The sequence below is a fragment of the Podarcis pityusensis genome (genome assembly GCF_964106645.2).
Source record: "Podarcis pityusensis genome assembly, chromosome: 5".
Classification (NCBI taxonomy): Eukaryota; Metazoa; Chordata; class Lepidosauria; order Squamata; family Lacertidae; genus Podarcis; species Podarcis pityusensis.
Window position 1 is genome coordinate 54,038,313 of NC_138032.1, and position 14,383 is coordinate 54,052,695.

A 14,383-nucleotide genomic window follows, 5' to 3' on the forward strand; every position below is an offset into this window, starting at 1 on the left:
TAGATCGATTTGCCTCAGGAATACAGTTTGGACCATTAGCTTTTGTTCTTTTACAGATCTATGGTGATGTGGCCAGGAAGGCCACAAACAGGACGAGAAGCACTCCATTGCCTCTTGAGACAGATGGATGCCAACAACTGGGGCTGGTGGGAGTTGAACAACATCTGGAGATCTTTCCCCTTCCCATTTCAGAGTACCACAGTCATGTACATATGCTAAGAGTTTATCCTGGTGTCCTGCTCATCCATTCCTAGTTCCCTTGCCTCCTTTTTTCTCCATCCAGTTTTTATACAGATTTGTGAAGGCCCCACTGTTAAGCACATGTGTTCTCTAAACTGCACTACATTTCAGCAATCATAGTAATGGAAACTTCCCTCCTTTTTGTCCCAGCAATGCCTCTTCCATTTTGCTGAACAGGTCAAATAAACATGTGTCTCTTGAAATCAGGGTTTCATAAACACATCCGGCGCTGCCTGACTGGAGACACCTTTCCTCTTGTTCTGAGGTATTTATACAATTTACAGCAAGCTGTCTTGGAAGGTTGACTGACGCTCTCCAGCATAGCCAGGAGCATCTGCAAACTCTGCATATTAAATTAAGAAATTCTCTCTCTCTCCCCCCCCCCCCCGCCACATCCTCACAAGTTCCTACAGGAGAACAATTTCACCCCTCAGCATTTTGCCTTTGGCGCAGTACAAGGTTAAACTTTCTTTTCATTAATCCTGATTTGGTGCCACTTGAAACAACAACAACAACAAAACAGTTGAAGGAACATTCTGTGCCCTGTTACTTATCTATTTGTCTTAATGTGCCATTAGCATGATTCACTCTGATAATTTAGTTTAAGGCTCAAATGTCTATACAAATATTATAGATTTGCACTGCTGTTTTTTATAGACAGCCATGCCACATCTGTACTGCCTCTTGAGTAAATATCAGGTTAAATCCCTATGGTTGATTACCAGACATAAGCATGCCAGCTGATATTATTTTATTGTCTAGAAGATTAGGACACTTATATTTTTAAGTGTTTTAATTTTTTAAAAAAACACCCACCTATCCACCCAAAGACCTATTTTGGTGCCTTGAATGTGGTGTTGTAAAGGAATTATGCATCATATGAGGCACTTTATTATTACGTCATGTATTCCAAGGCTAATCATTAAAGGCAACTTAGATGCCTCTAAGGCCTGCAGCCTAGGCGGCTGCCTAGTTGGCCTCATGATGGCACTGGCTCTTGGCTGAGGGGAGAATTGAACCCTGAACCCAGGTCTAGTCCAACACTCTAACCACTGCACTACATTGGTTCCATATTTCTTTCCTGAGGGCTCCAAACTGTACAGGTGTAGACAATAAAGAAGCGGAAGATACTTTGAGATTAAAAAAACAACGTTTTTTTGACAAGGGTCCCACTGTACAGAAGAAATGTTCCATGACATGTAAAGAAGAAACTGCAGGATTACGAGAAACCACAACTAATACAGGTGTCTTTTACAGTGAGTAAAGAGTTTGTTGGAAGCCCATAGTGTATATGTGTAGTGTACCAGCCTCATAGTTAGTGAGTGGGATGCACTGGGAATCATTCAAAAGTTTGGAAATTAGCAATTAGTCATTTCATGACAGAGGAGACAGGAAACCTAGACAAAGTAGTTATTAAAAGGGATCCATTTTTATGTTCAGGCAGGTTCCTACAGGAATCAGGTTGAAGCAAAATTCCAACTTATGAAAGCACCACTTTCAGCTGTGTAGGATATAGTTGGTTTTTGTTTTGAGAAGCTAATTAGGTTTTTTATTATTATTATAAGTCTATTTATATCCCATCTTTGCACCTATAGGCACATTCATTGTGCTCCAAATTAGTATTAGTTGCTGGGAATTAAATCTTGATAGACAGCTATAGGCAGAGCTGGATGTCCGTGCCAAAAACACTCGAGTCTGTGATAAGGAGAAGCAAATTCTGCTGCAATGGCATTATGTAAATACTGGGGGAAATGAATATACATTAATGTATTATAAGTGCAATACTTGCTTTTTGGGGTTTTGGTAAAGTTTTAATTGATTTTTATTGAAAATTTATTCAAGAAGGGGGGGGGGAAATCCTCAAAAGGGAAAAAAGCACAAAAGGGAAAAGGAAAAAGAAATGCTTCAGCTCAAATTAATGACACAATAAGCAATGCATGGAGATGTATGCTGGTAGAACAGTGGGGGCAATCATTACCTACTACGTACCCAAACATGAGCACCTGAAAACTACTTGAGTTTGAGATTGCAGGTCCCCATTTGCAGTCTTGAGTAGATGCTTGATTTTTCTTTCAAGAAGTAAAACAAATACATCTTTTGTTTCACTTTTAAAATGGATATAGACTTAAATTCTTATAGTTTTTAAGAGGGTTAGATAAAGGAGGGTATTTAAGAGGATATTTATGGAGCATATGGCTATCAATGACTACCAGCCATGATGGCTGCGTTCTACCTCAGGAGCAGGGAACTGGATGCAGCCAACATGCCAGATCCTTACCCCTCCATGGGGCAACTTTGATGGGTGGGTGCAGCTGCCTACCTGTTGATCACCTCATGCCATTATGATATCAGGTGACAACTCCCAAAGGGCTTGTTTTCAGTGCTGGTCAACTAATGACCCCTTTAAAGGAGTGCCATCAGCACCAATCAGCTGATTGGTGCTGACTCCGCATCTTGCTGATGGCACAACTCTGATTCTCAAAAAGTGTGGCAAAGCTAGTTGTGGTTGTGTGGATTTTTGTGGCTGTCATTTTGATTCCCCACCCTGATATGTTGATATTCTTGAAATATGCTGAGATATTACACACACACACACACACACACACACAGTGGTACCTCGGGTTACAAACGCTTCGGGTTACAAACTCCACTAACCCGGAAGTAGTTACCTTGGGTTGTGAACTTTGCCCCAGGATGAGAACGGAAATTGTGCGGTGGTGGCGGGAAGCCCTGTTAGCGAAAGTGCACCTCAGGTTAAGAACGGTTTCGGGTTAAGAACGGACCTACGGAACGAATTAAGTTCGTAACCCGAGGTACCACTCTGTGTGTGTGTGTGTGTAGAGAGAGAGAGAGAGAGTTAGTACTGAGGCAAATGAGTAACTGGAGATGTTTTGTGGACAGATTTGCACTGGTACATATTCTGGAGCAATAAACATTTTCCATTTTTGAGGTGTTTGTAGTTCTGTGTAACCTGACTTCTACACCACAGGGCGGCTTTTTGTATTTTAAAGGATAATCATTTATTAGAAACTCTGACTTGCTCATAAACTATTCAAAGAAGGGACTCTGGGGCTTTGCTCATTAAAAAACGTGCTGACACTGTTGGTCACTTTGTTCTGGGAAGTTTTATGCTGCAGTCAGAGTAAGCATTCCATGCGTGGTTTGCAAACAAAAATGGCCAATTGATGAAGTCAGGTGCCAGTCAGAGGCTGAGGTGAAGAGAGTGAGACCTCGGCATGGGAGAAAGACCTATTTTACCCATTAAAATGACTTAGTACGTTGTCAACAGTGGAAGTGATGCTATTTCAGTTGAGTCCCCAGAGCCATCATCTGGCTGCGGCACTCTGAGAATGCAGGACGACAGGGCAGTTACAAACGAACCTTACTTTCCTTAGGAGGCAACAGTGGTATTAAAGCACAGTTTAAACATTTACATCTTTAAAATGCAAAAGCACAAAATCAGTTTTCTCTTTGTTCCCCCCTCCCCCATGTCCATAAATTTGCTCTATTTGTCCACATCCCTCAATATATTTGTCAGCCTAATATCTTCTCTGATGTGCTAGTTTTCCACGTGAAGGTTCTTCTTCCTCTCCTCCTCCAACCCACTGCAGTCTGCAGTGCTATTGCCTGAACTCTTACTTGTTATTTGTAAGATTTATGCCTCAGTGGGGATTAATCTCAGGGTAGCCCTGTGTCCACCACACCTCAACAATTATCATATTATGTAACACCTTGTTTTTAACAATGTTGATTCCTTTTTAAATTCAGAATACCTGCGTTATTCATGTTAAATAGTTTGATATAATACATTGCATGGTATTTCCCCCCCCCCCTCACATTCTAAGGTTCTCCTAACACCTTAATCCGTTGCTTTAATAAGGGAGACCTTAAAACAAGGTGCAAACATATTTTAAAATAATTAAAATTTGAAATCCACTACACTCAGGGAATAGACGCAGGGAATAGAGGCTTTCACAGCGGCCCCTGCAGCAGAAATGGGACAAAGCACTGGGGGCAGAACAAAATCAGGAGCACACAAGGGATCACTTTTTTTAACACTGTAGGTTCCAGGGTTTGGGTCCTGAGTTGAGGGAGCTTTTGCTTCTCTCCTTCCCTCCCTCCTCCGCTTGCCTGCCTTCTTCCCATCCTCTCCCTGCCTATGGTCAGCGCCAGACTCTGCTTTGTGGGGCTTTCGGTGTGGCTCCTCCTCCTCTGAGGAGACCCAAGGAGACTCCTGAGTCGGTGGAGGGCGGCGGACCCGCTGCTGGACGCCCCTGCTGGGCGGGCACCATGGCACATGGCGCCACTCAGCCAAATGGAAAAGACGGCCCTGTATGGAATTGCTACCACAGGATATATCAAAGGCCACAAGCTTGGTTGGACAAATTAATGGAGAGTAACTCTTGTCAGTGGCTACTAGCCATGATGGCTATAATAGCTCAGTACAGGTATGCTCTGAATACCAGTTACTGAGGATTACAGAGGTTATCCTTCATCTAACCACCAAGACAGAGTTCACAATAAAGCAAAACTTGATGGGGTTTCTGTAGAGAGCAATTCTCGAGCCTATTGCAAATCTAGGTCATCCCTTGCCCCAACTGATACTGAAATGGTAACACGGAAACAATTCCTGAACCAAAACACAGTTACATAAGAACAGCAAGTGCCTATGATTGTATTTGTTCTTTGTGCTCTGATGACAGTTGTAAAAGTTGCACATGCAACTGCTAGCCATCTGCAAAACCCACCAGAGATTGCAGACTGGCCTCTGCAGTAATGTTTTCAGTATTATAAAAGATAATAAAGCTATAAAGAGGCAGAGGCAGCTGCTGGGATTCTCTGCTCTCCAGGTGTTGTTTATAGGCAGGCAAACAGGCACCTTTCAGAATACGATGCTTTAAGGTCACTCTGACTGCAGGCAGTTGTCAGAGATTAAAGGTGAGCTGAGTGCAGATGAACGTGAACAACATATTTGCCATATGTGCCTGGGGAACTTTGGCATGTTTTTTGTTCTTAGCATTCCTGTGCAAAGCCACAGCTTTCCATATTGGATGGTAAAGAATGCAGTATATCATTTGCAGTGCAATTCTATACATGCCCACTCAGAAGTAAACTTTGGTTTGTTCAACTGGACTTTCTCATAACAACAATGTAAGGAGAGCCATGCTGGATGTGACCAAATGACCATCAAATCTTGCATCCCGCCCCCATCCTTTTCTCAGGGCTTACAATGGCTTACGATCTGCCAGTCTCAGCTCAGCTAGCTGAAACCCAGCTGAGCAAAGATGGTGGACTTGTGGTAGAAGATCTCTGGCTGGGCTGGGGTTGGGGACCTACCGTGCCATACTAGCCCAGCTGAAGCAGAGAAGTAACCATCTGAACTGGAGACCTACTGGATCCCTGGTTCCCCACTGGATCTCTGGTTCAAATGGTTAGTTCCCACCTCAGCTGGGCTAGTATGTCAGTGTAAGTCCCCAACCCCGGCGGATCTGAGCAAAGGATTGCTTCCTTTTGTACATAATGGAAGCTGTTGGCACAACCTTTTATTTATTTGATGGCCACCAATTTGGGCAGCATTAAAAGTAGATTAGTCAAATCATTGGATGAAAAGGCTTTGCTTGAAAACTACATGGCAATTTCTTGAGCAGTGTACAGTCCCCCCCCCCCCCATTGAATAAAAACAAACAGTGTCAAAGTTCTTTGAGACTCTGCAAAGACAATGTCCCAGGTGTAAAAGTCAATGAAATACAAACAATTCACCATGGTATTATATTCTTTGGCTGTCCTTGAAGTCTTTTTTCTTTTCCTACAATTTCTACCCCCAACCATGTTCTCTTTTTCTTCCCTCGCAGTTATGTTTTGTGTTTTCTAAATTACAGGTTTCTAAGGGAGGATGATGTCATCTGTCATGCAGCGCTTAATAAATATGAGCAACAGGGAATATATTTTAGTTAATAAGTAGTTAAAGAACCCCATCGAAACATGCTGGGCTGTTTATACTTGCAATGCAGTCCCATGCGTGGTTACTCAGAAGTAAGCCCCACATTCGTTAATGGGGCTTACTCCCAGGTAAATGTTCACTGTCGTGCAGCTTAGTTAAAGTCATAGCCTAGTCACTGGCCAAAAGGCCCATGCTGCCTTGCTTCCTATTATCATCTCAAAATGAGCACAGTGTAATTTTATTCCCCACTGTTTCTCTTCTTAGAAAACAGGGAGCCACTGTGTGCACATGGATCTAGATCATGATCAGCATACACCAGGGGTCAGCAACCTTTTCCATCCCTCAGACCATGTGGTGGGCCGGACCATATTTTGGAAAAAAAATCGAACGAATTCCTGTGCCCCATAAATAACCCAGAGATGCATTTTAAATAAAAGCACACATTCTACTCGTGTAAAAACACGCTGTTTCCCGGACCGTCTGCGGGCTGGATTGAGAAGGCGATTGGGCAGCATTCGGCCCCCGGGCCTTGGGTTGCCTACCCCTGGAATACACTAAAGAGAGAGAGATCCTATTGGCATAACACACATCATAAATATACTTTCTCCAGAATCCCCCCTGCCTGAATGCTAGGACCTTTGTGTTTGGCTAGGCAAGCAGGTGAAAATGCCTATGGCCTTTGCAATTTGATAGCATGTAGTAGACCATCAATAGCATTGCAGTTTGCACAACAGCTCACAAAGCACCTTTGGGTGGCAATCGGCTAACAAGTTTAATCTAATAATAGTCATAATAATAATCATAGTTTTGAAAGGTCTGCTGGCCTCTGTCTTTAATTTTCAAATTTACCAATTGCTGGAGATTTCAACAAAGTCAACAAAAATGTCAGTGTGGTTTAAAGGCACATGATGTGACACTTTGTTGAAGCTAAGCAGATTTGGATCTGGACAGTGTTTGGATGGTGGTCCATCTGGGAACCCCTGTTTGTTTTTTTGTTTAAATTTATATACAACTTGATTGTTTCTTTGTTCTGGTACCAGGGCCCAGGAATGGACCATATACCACTTGATTGTTCTTTTTTACTTATATAAAGCCTTCAACGTGCATGGCACTTTGCACACTATAAGAAGACTGGTTCCTGTCCCAGAGGTTTTTTGTATATCATTCACCATCTTTATCTGCAATATTGAGTGAATGTAATCTTGCAAACTTCACACCACTGCTTTTTTCAGGCGGAAATGGTAGCATGTGGTTAATTAAATTCATGCAAACCTGAATCTGTATAGGTAACCAGGTTCATTAAGCAATGAAAATATTGCAGTCTTGATAATACCTTAACAAGTCTTTTGCACATCATTACAATGTCATCTACCTGAAAGATGAGTGAAGTGTTTGCACTGTTAATTAATCTACCCGTTCTGTATGTTTAGGTCATTAAATCTGAGGTGTTGCGTTTTTTCCCCAGACAGAAGATGTCATGTGCCTGAAGAAAAGGCTGAGCTTTGAAAGTTTGGCTACTCTTCTGCCAACAGATGGTGGTTAGCTAATTAAGTTTGGGAGATGCTTCTTGTTGTTAAACACCAAGAGCAAAAACTAGGGAGTTTTGGTAAATGGGGTCTTGCTAAGACCTGTTACTTTACCCTTGTGCCATTCCTATTCATTTCATAGGGTTTACATAATGAGAACTTGCCAGGGGATTCAGCCTTTGAGTACTGGAATGCTTGTTGTGGTGACTCTAAAATCATTTAAAAATGTCTAAAAACACAAAGGACTTCACCTTCCATTGACGGAAAGGCTTTGTCTAGCCACAAACCCCGGTGGAGTGATCCTGCTGGCAATTGGGGTGGGGAGAATCAGCAGAAGACCTCTCCCCTTTTCTGCCATTGGTGGAACTGATGCCCATATCCAATCCCAGAGCTGCTAAAGCAACAGGGGATTGTATTTAATGGCCGCTTTGCTCTCTCACACCCAGTTTTCTCTGACCCCCTACTCGAGATCCTAGATATTGGAGCCCTCTGCATCATTTCCTGTACAGAGGGTCCCCCAACTCTCAGCAGCAGCTTTGGGAGGGGAGGTGTTGCAAGGGGCCACAGTGGATAGGAGCGGTTAGCAAAACATGAACGTAAATGGTTGACATAAATGATAAAGCCTCAGATACAACTCATGGATCCATCCAAGGGGTGGATTACTTACCTGCAAATCCCAGATTTTTCTTCTTCTCCCTGCAAGATCCCACTGATCTTTTTGACAGCAATGGCAAAGGGGCAGAGGGTTTAAATAGGCACTGCTGAGGTGGACAGGGATAATTAATTAAATTTGTATAGGAATGTTTAAACCTCTCCTGGCAGCCCAGACCGTTATGTATTGAAGTGCTCACCCTGGCCACCAGGGGTATTGTGTATATAGTTTTCACTCAGGTCCACGTCAGTTAATTTAGGCGGGAAACCCTGGGGTGTTGTTACAGTGTTGACAGCCGGCTGCCTATAAAAGCAAGCCAACTGAGCTGTTCAGTTCAGTTCAGTTCAGTTCAAGCTTACTATAAAGAACCACTTGGAGAAATCTCTGTGTCGTCTGCTTTGTCAACCCATTACTTAATACAGATCATGGTGGGAAGGCACGCCACTCCCTTCCTGGTTATCAGATTGATCATTTTGATAAGCAGAGAGCGCTGTGTGTCTTTGTATGTGTGTTGTATGTGTAAGACTCTGGGTTAGCCACTCTCACTGCAGACATGTGGTTTCTGGAGTATGGGCCAATGGTCAATGCAGTCCTTGGGCCCCCCAAAATCCCCACCCCAGTCTTCTTCTTCTTTGGCAATCACTTCTGGCTGAGCAAGATTGTCTTTCATGAATATGGTCTTAACGGTGTGTCTGTGAGTGACTGTGGAGGCCAGTTTTGGATCCATACATCTTTTCACAGTGGGGACATAGGTTTCCAGGTGAGAGTTGCCGAACGTGCCTTCCTCTTAGCACATTTCTCCCTTTCGTGCTTCTTCAAAGTCCATGATGCCTTTGGTAGAGGCTACACTTGCAGGCCAGCATTTCCCAATTATCCATGCTTATACTGCATTTTTTAATATTTACCTTGAGAGTGTCTTTAAACCTCTTTTGTTGTCCACCAGCATTTCACTTTCCATTCTTAAGTTGGAAATAGAGTAGTTGCTTTGGAGGACAATAATCAGGCATCCATCACCAGTCCAACAAAGTTGATATTGAAGAATCATTACTTTGATACTGGTTTTCTTTGCTTCTTCCAGTACACTGACATTAGTTTCCCTGTCTTTCCAAGTGATATGTAAAACTTTTCAGAGACTTTCGAGGAGTTGGATATGGTGTTTATAAGTGATCCACATTTCACAAGCATGCAGCAAAGTTTATAGTGCAATAGCTTTGTAAACAAGCATTTTGGTTTCCCTAAGAATGTCCTGGTCCTCAAACACTCTGTGATTGAATCAGGAGAAAGCTGCACTCGCAGAGCTCAGGCGATGCTGGATTTCAGCATCAATGTTTGCCCTTGTGGAAAGATAACAGTCCAGGTAGGAAAACTGACCGACACCTTCCAACGTTACATCATTAAGTTGGATTTGTGGCACTGCAGAGGGATTGTTTTGTGCTTGTTGGTGCAGCACTTTGGGTTTTTTTCATATTGAGTGAAAGGCCAAGCTTTTCTTAAGCTTCTGCAAAGATATTTAGGATAGTTTGAACCCCTTAAACCTCTACTAGCAAGCATGAACCCTGCCTTCATTTTGCCCTGCTCAGCTTCCTTAAGCTACTCTGCAAGTAAAAAAGAAGGGGGGGGGACCCATAGATTATTTAAAATAATCTTTTAAAAACAAGCCTCCTATTTCACGGCTTGTTTCTTTTTTTAAAAGTCCTCCTAATATGAGGTAGCTTAATTCAGGAACTGTCATGCTTTGGGGAAATAAAGAGCCTAAGCCCCGTGTAATTCAAAACATCAAATTATATGGCCATGAAAAATTAGGGTTTCTAATGGCAATGACAACTGACAGTCCACTAAAAGCGATAATGTGAATGGCACTATAGAACATGATATGTCTGTCTTTGCAGCCTGCTGCATATGGAGATATAAATTATCCAGTTAAGCCAGAGATGGAAATGATGGCTCCAATCCAAAACAGACTCTACCACATGAACAAAGACTGGAGATTCTGAGCGGACTAGGTCATTAGTTATGTGATTAGACCAATGCCCATCCATGCATATTTCTAATTAAGTGCTTTGCATTGAAAATATACAGGCCTATAGCAACAGCTTAATTTAATACACATTTAACCACCATCAATGAGAGGAACCCTTTAAATTTAATCTAATATATTTTTATTTCCAATTTATTTCTCAACTTTTGACCAGGAGAAAAATTATGTACTGCAAAACCAGTTAAAATCCATTTAAAGGCACAAAAACCAATACAAAGCAATAGAAGAAACACACTGAAATCATAGCTGTCAAAATGGCAGCACTACAATCAACCAGACGTCTCAGCCCATTATCCCCAGAGGCCTTTCTAAATGCAATAGTCTGAAGGCCACAGACAACAAGTAAAGTGGTCCTCTAATAAACCGATTCCGTCCCTGGAAAGCAAAGTCCATAATGACAGCACCACCACCAATAAGTCCCTGCTCCTTGCATACAGTTCCAAAAAGCTAGTACGCCTCTTCAGAAGACCTAAGCATATGGAGAAGACTTGCACATAATTAATTTGTTTATTTGTTTAATCTCACAATATTTATACACAGCTTGATTGCAAAAAACAAACAAACCCAAAAGGTTTACAAAAAAGACATATGCAGCCATTTAACTGTACAGTTCAGCTACTAGCTATGAAGTAGCACACTAAAGTAGTTACTTTTAAAAACTTGGGACTCAGCTACACAGCTGCAAATAAAAAATTTTAAGTGTGTTGTAAAGTGCATTGTACAAATGGGACACTAGATGGCTATGGTGAGCTATGGCAAATTCAATATATTTTTCTAAAAAAAATTAAAAAGCATTTTTACAACATTTTCTTTAAAGTGTGTCTAGATTCCACCTTGGTCTTTTTCACAAGCTGAGTTCTCTCTCTTCAGTTTGAAAACAAAGAAAGTACCATGGCCAGCGGTAGCACACTCAGATGTTGCTGCATGCTGGGGTTGATAAGGGGGGGTCATAAGAATGGGTCCTGGTAGCATAACTACTAGAATTTCTCTCTTCCTGTCAGAAATTTCACTTAAGTTTGGTTTCTGAGACAGTTTTCTTCATAGCACGCCAGGAATGCATAACCGGTAACCGCATCATTACTTTTGCTCTATGTCATTATACTAATTGGGGCTTTCCTATCTTAAACACATTTTAGGCAAACTGGGCTTGTTTCTTTAATTAATCTTCTTTAACACAAGGAAACTGGGTGAACCCAGGAAGGTCAGAATCTGGGTCCTTTTTTGTATAAACTGTTCGAACCATGTAAGCGGTTTCTCCCCAGACAACATGAGGCAAAAGGTTGTTGGATGGAGGTTTGTTAATAAATGATTGAGAGGTCAGTAGTTCTAGGATAAGCATTTGATAAGCCACAAACTATTTGAAGCGATGTGTCCTTTGATCTGCCAGAGCCTCTGGCACATAGAGAAATGCCATCGTGCACCAAAGGCCTTCCTAATGTTCCCAGTGATGGTGTGCAAAGAATGCTTCAAAGACCAAAGTAGGTGGTGGGTGGGAAGGCCTTTCACCTCAGCTTGATTAGTGGACCTTTAAATCAAGAGACTGACCTCCCTTTCAAAGAGAAGCATCTGCTTGCATTAAAGCAAATACATTCAACAGTCTATGAAAGACACTTGGTTTTTGTCTATGGAAGACATTAAGTTGCGTCTCCAGAGTTTTGGTATTCAAGCCTATTCACCACCTCTCAACAGCCTTCACCTGCAAAGCCACTTTTAGATGGGAGGATGCTAAATGAGTTCCACCTCCCATGGGTTTCCCCGCTATCTGTTGGCACCCACAACACACTCTCAGATTTCAAATGTGCACTCTGGTCCAAAAAGGTTGCATTTCCACCGTAAACAATGCCAGCTTTCCCCCTTGCTGCCTTATCTGATGCACAAGATCCGTGTGATGCCATCTCTTCAAATTTCTCTGCAAAGCCACGAAGACTTTGGTGCATCATATCAGTCCATACATAATGCTATAACAAAGCTACGTACATCATTTAACTGAAACAAATGCATACTCCTTGTCTATTTAGCCCGCCTCGCACCTCCCATTTCCCACATGACATATTTTTAGATTTTAATCCCCTTTTGACTTTTTTCACATTGTAAAGTGCCATGCAACATTGTCATCATAAACACATATTGGCCAAAAGCATTCAAAATTTTCAATTAGAGCTTAAAAACAGCAACAACCCAATAACATTTGGCAACGCCAGCGCAAACTATTTGCATGGAAATTAGTTTTTAGACACCTGCTATCTCAAGAACTCAGGAAGTTGCAACAATAAGTTCTTTGGAAAGCCAGCCTGCAATTGTTGGGGCATGCCACTTCACCACCAGTAATACTATTGAGAGAATTCCCAGAAATGCAGCGACTCTCAAGAGGACATCCATCCCATTCCAATAACAATTCAAATGTCAGTAAGCTGGAGCTGTGGGCAAAGATGAGGTTCAGCCAGCAGACAAACAGCTAGGTTTACTCTATTGACATCTTAAACTGCACATTGCCCTCTTTCTGACGACAGTTGATGGTTTTCTGGTTCTTATGGAAACTGCAATGTTTAGATTGACTCTCTACTTCCTGCGCGTGTGATGGGTTCTCACTGTCTGAAGATCTGTTTCTCAGAAAAAGCTTTCGCCCACCACCCAGGAATGTTTAGAAATGTTTATTTGTCTGCCTGTGTATCAGCATGTCCATGGCTGTGGGGGCGCATGTTTGTAAGTTTAACTAAGTTTAAGTAAACTTTCTGGTTTGACGCTGATAAGGGCCAGATGAAAGTAATCACTGAAACAGCTGCCTGGAGCAATAAACAGAACAGCTTTGCACCTCATGTCTCCCTTAAAGGTAGCACCACACTGATATTATCAAATGGAGAGGTGTAATAACATATTTGTGCATTTGGACCAGTCAGTGTGTTGCACTAGTAATAGTGAGGATTAATTGTATAATTACATCATTAGCAGCTCAGCAAAATAACTGAAATAGAAGCTGCACCCACACTTCTCTGCTCCCCCGTAACCTTTCCCAAATACATCCTTAGCACTCTTCCCTATACAAACCGCACTCTCAAGCATTCCCACCAACCACATAGATGACACAGCTAATCCCCAGTCAACAAAATGTCCAGGCTACAAAAATATCTCTGGTAGCATTAAGCATGATTTAGAACCAGTTCGTTTGCCCACCGCCATCTACAACTATGCAGTGACAAACAGCGACATCGCTTCTCCCTGCCCATCTTCCACCCAGGTAGGGCCTTACTCTGTACTGATTCAGTCTCTGACACTGAGTTGCATTATGCAGCTTTGAAACACAAGCATTACAGATTATCACTCTGGGAGGCAAAAGCACAATGCCAGTTGCCACCTAATAATATATCACTTACCTCCTACTAAAGAATAAATTCAATAATGCATCATAATGATGCTATGGAACATGATTCACAGGTGAGGGCAGGGTCCCACCCACCTGCCAAAGTTGACCCATGGGATGGGGTGGGGGAGATAGTGAGCAGGATTGAACTCCCTGCCCATCATCAATCCTGCTTTCTTCAGGCTTCAGGCGTGCAAAGTAAGTTTCAGGTAATGGCACCTCTTTTCTTCAACAAAAAAAGCTCTGAATATTGGAAACTGCATGGAAAATAACATTTTCCAAAGCCTACTAATGCCAGATTCTGGTTGGGGCAATGGTTATTACAAGCAACATGCCATGGTGCTTGACGAGATTTAGCATACATAGTTTTTCAAATAGCATGTTCAGAAATGGTTCTGAGAACGGGCCCAGAATACTAAGCTCATGTTAGAAAGAAACCTCAGCCTAAGTGACAGATCAGTGACCGCTGCATAAATTAACAGACATAATATTCACGGCTACATTCCCTAGAGAGTAAACGTAGACATTTTGAAATATCAACTCCTTCCCTATAATTACAAAGCTACGTAGTCAGCCCCAATAGAATGGGTGCCAGGAGGTTCCTGGCATCTAACCCCAGAGGTTTCTA

The 14,383-nt window shown here is 42.2% G+C and overlaps 1 long non-coding RNA gene across 1 annotated transcript in view; it reads right to left on the reverse strand.

Annotated features, from left to right (window-relative positions):
- The window catches only part of LOC308477331, a 36,895-nt gene extending 23,921 nt beyond the window's left edge, over positions 1-12,974 (reverse strand). The window contains exon 1 of the long non-coding RNA XR_013986495.1: positions 12,689-12,974. This is a non-coding gene — a long non-coding RNA (uncharacterized lncRNA). The remainder of the gene's footprint in view (positions 1-12,688) is intronic.
- Positions 12,975-14,383: the final 1,409 nt, after the last annotated feature.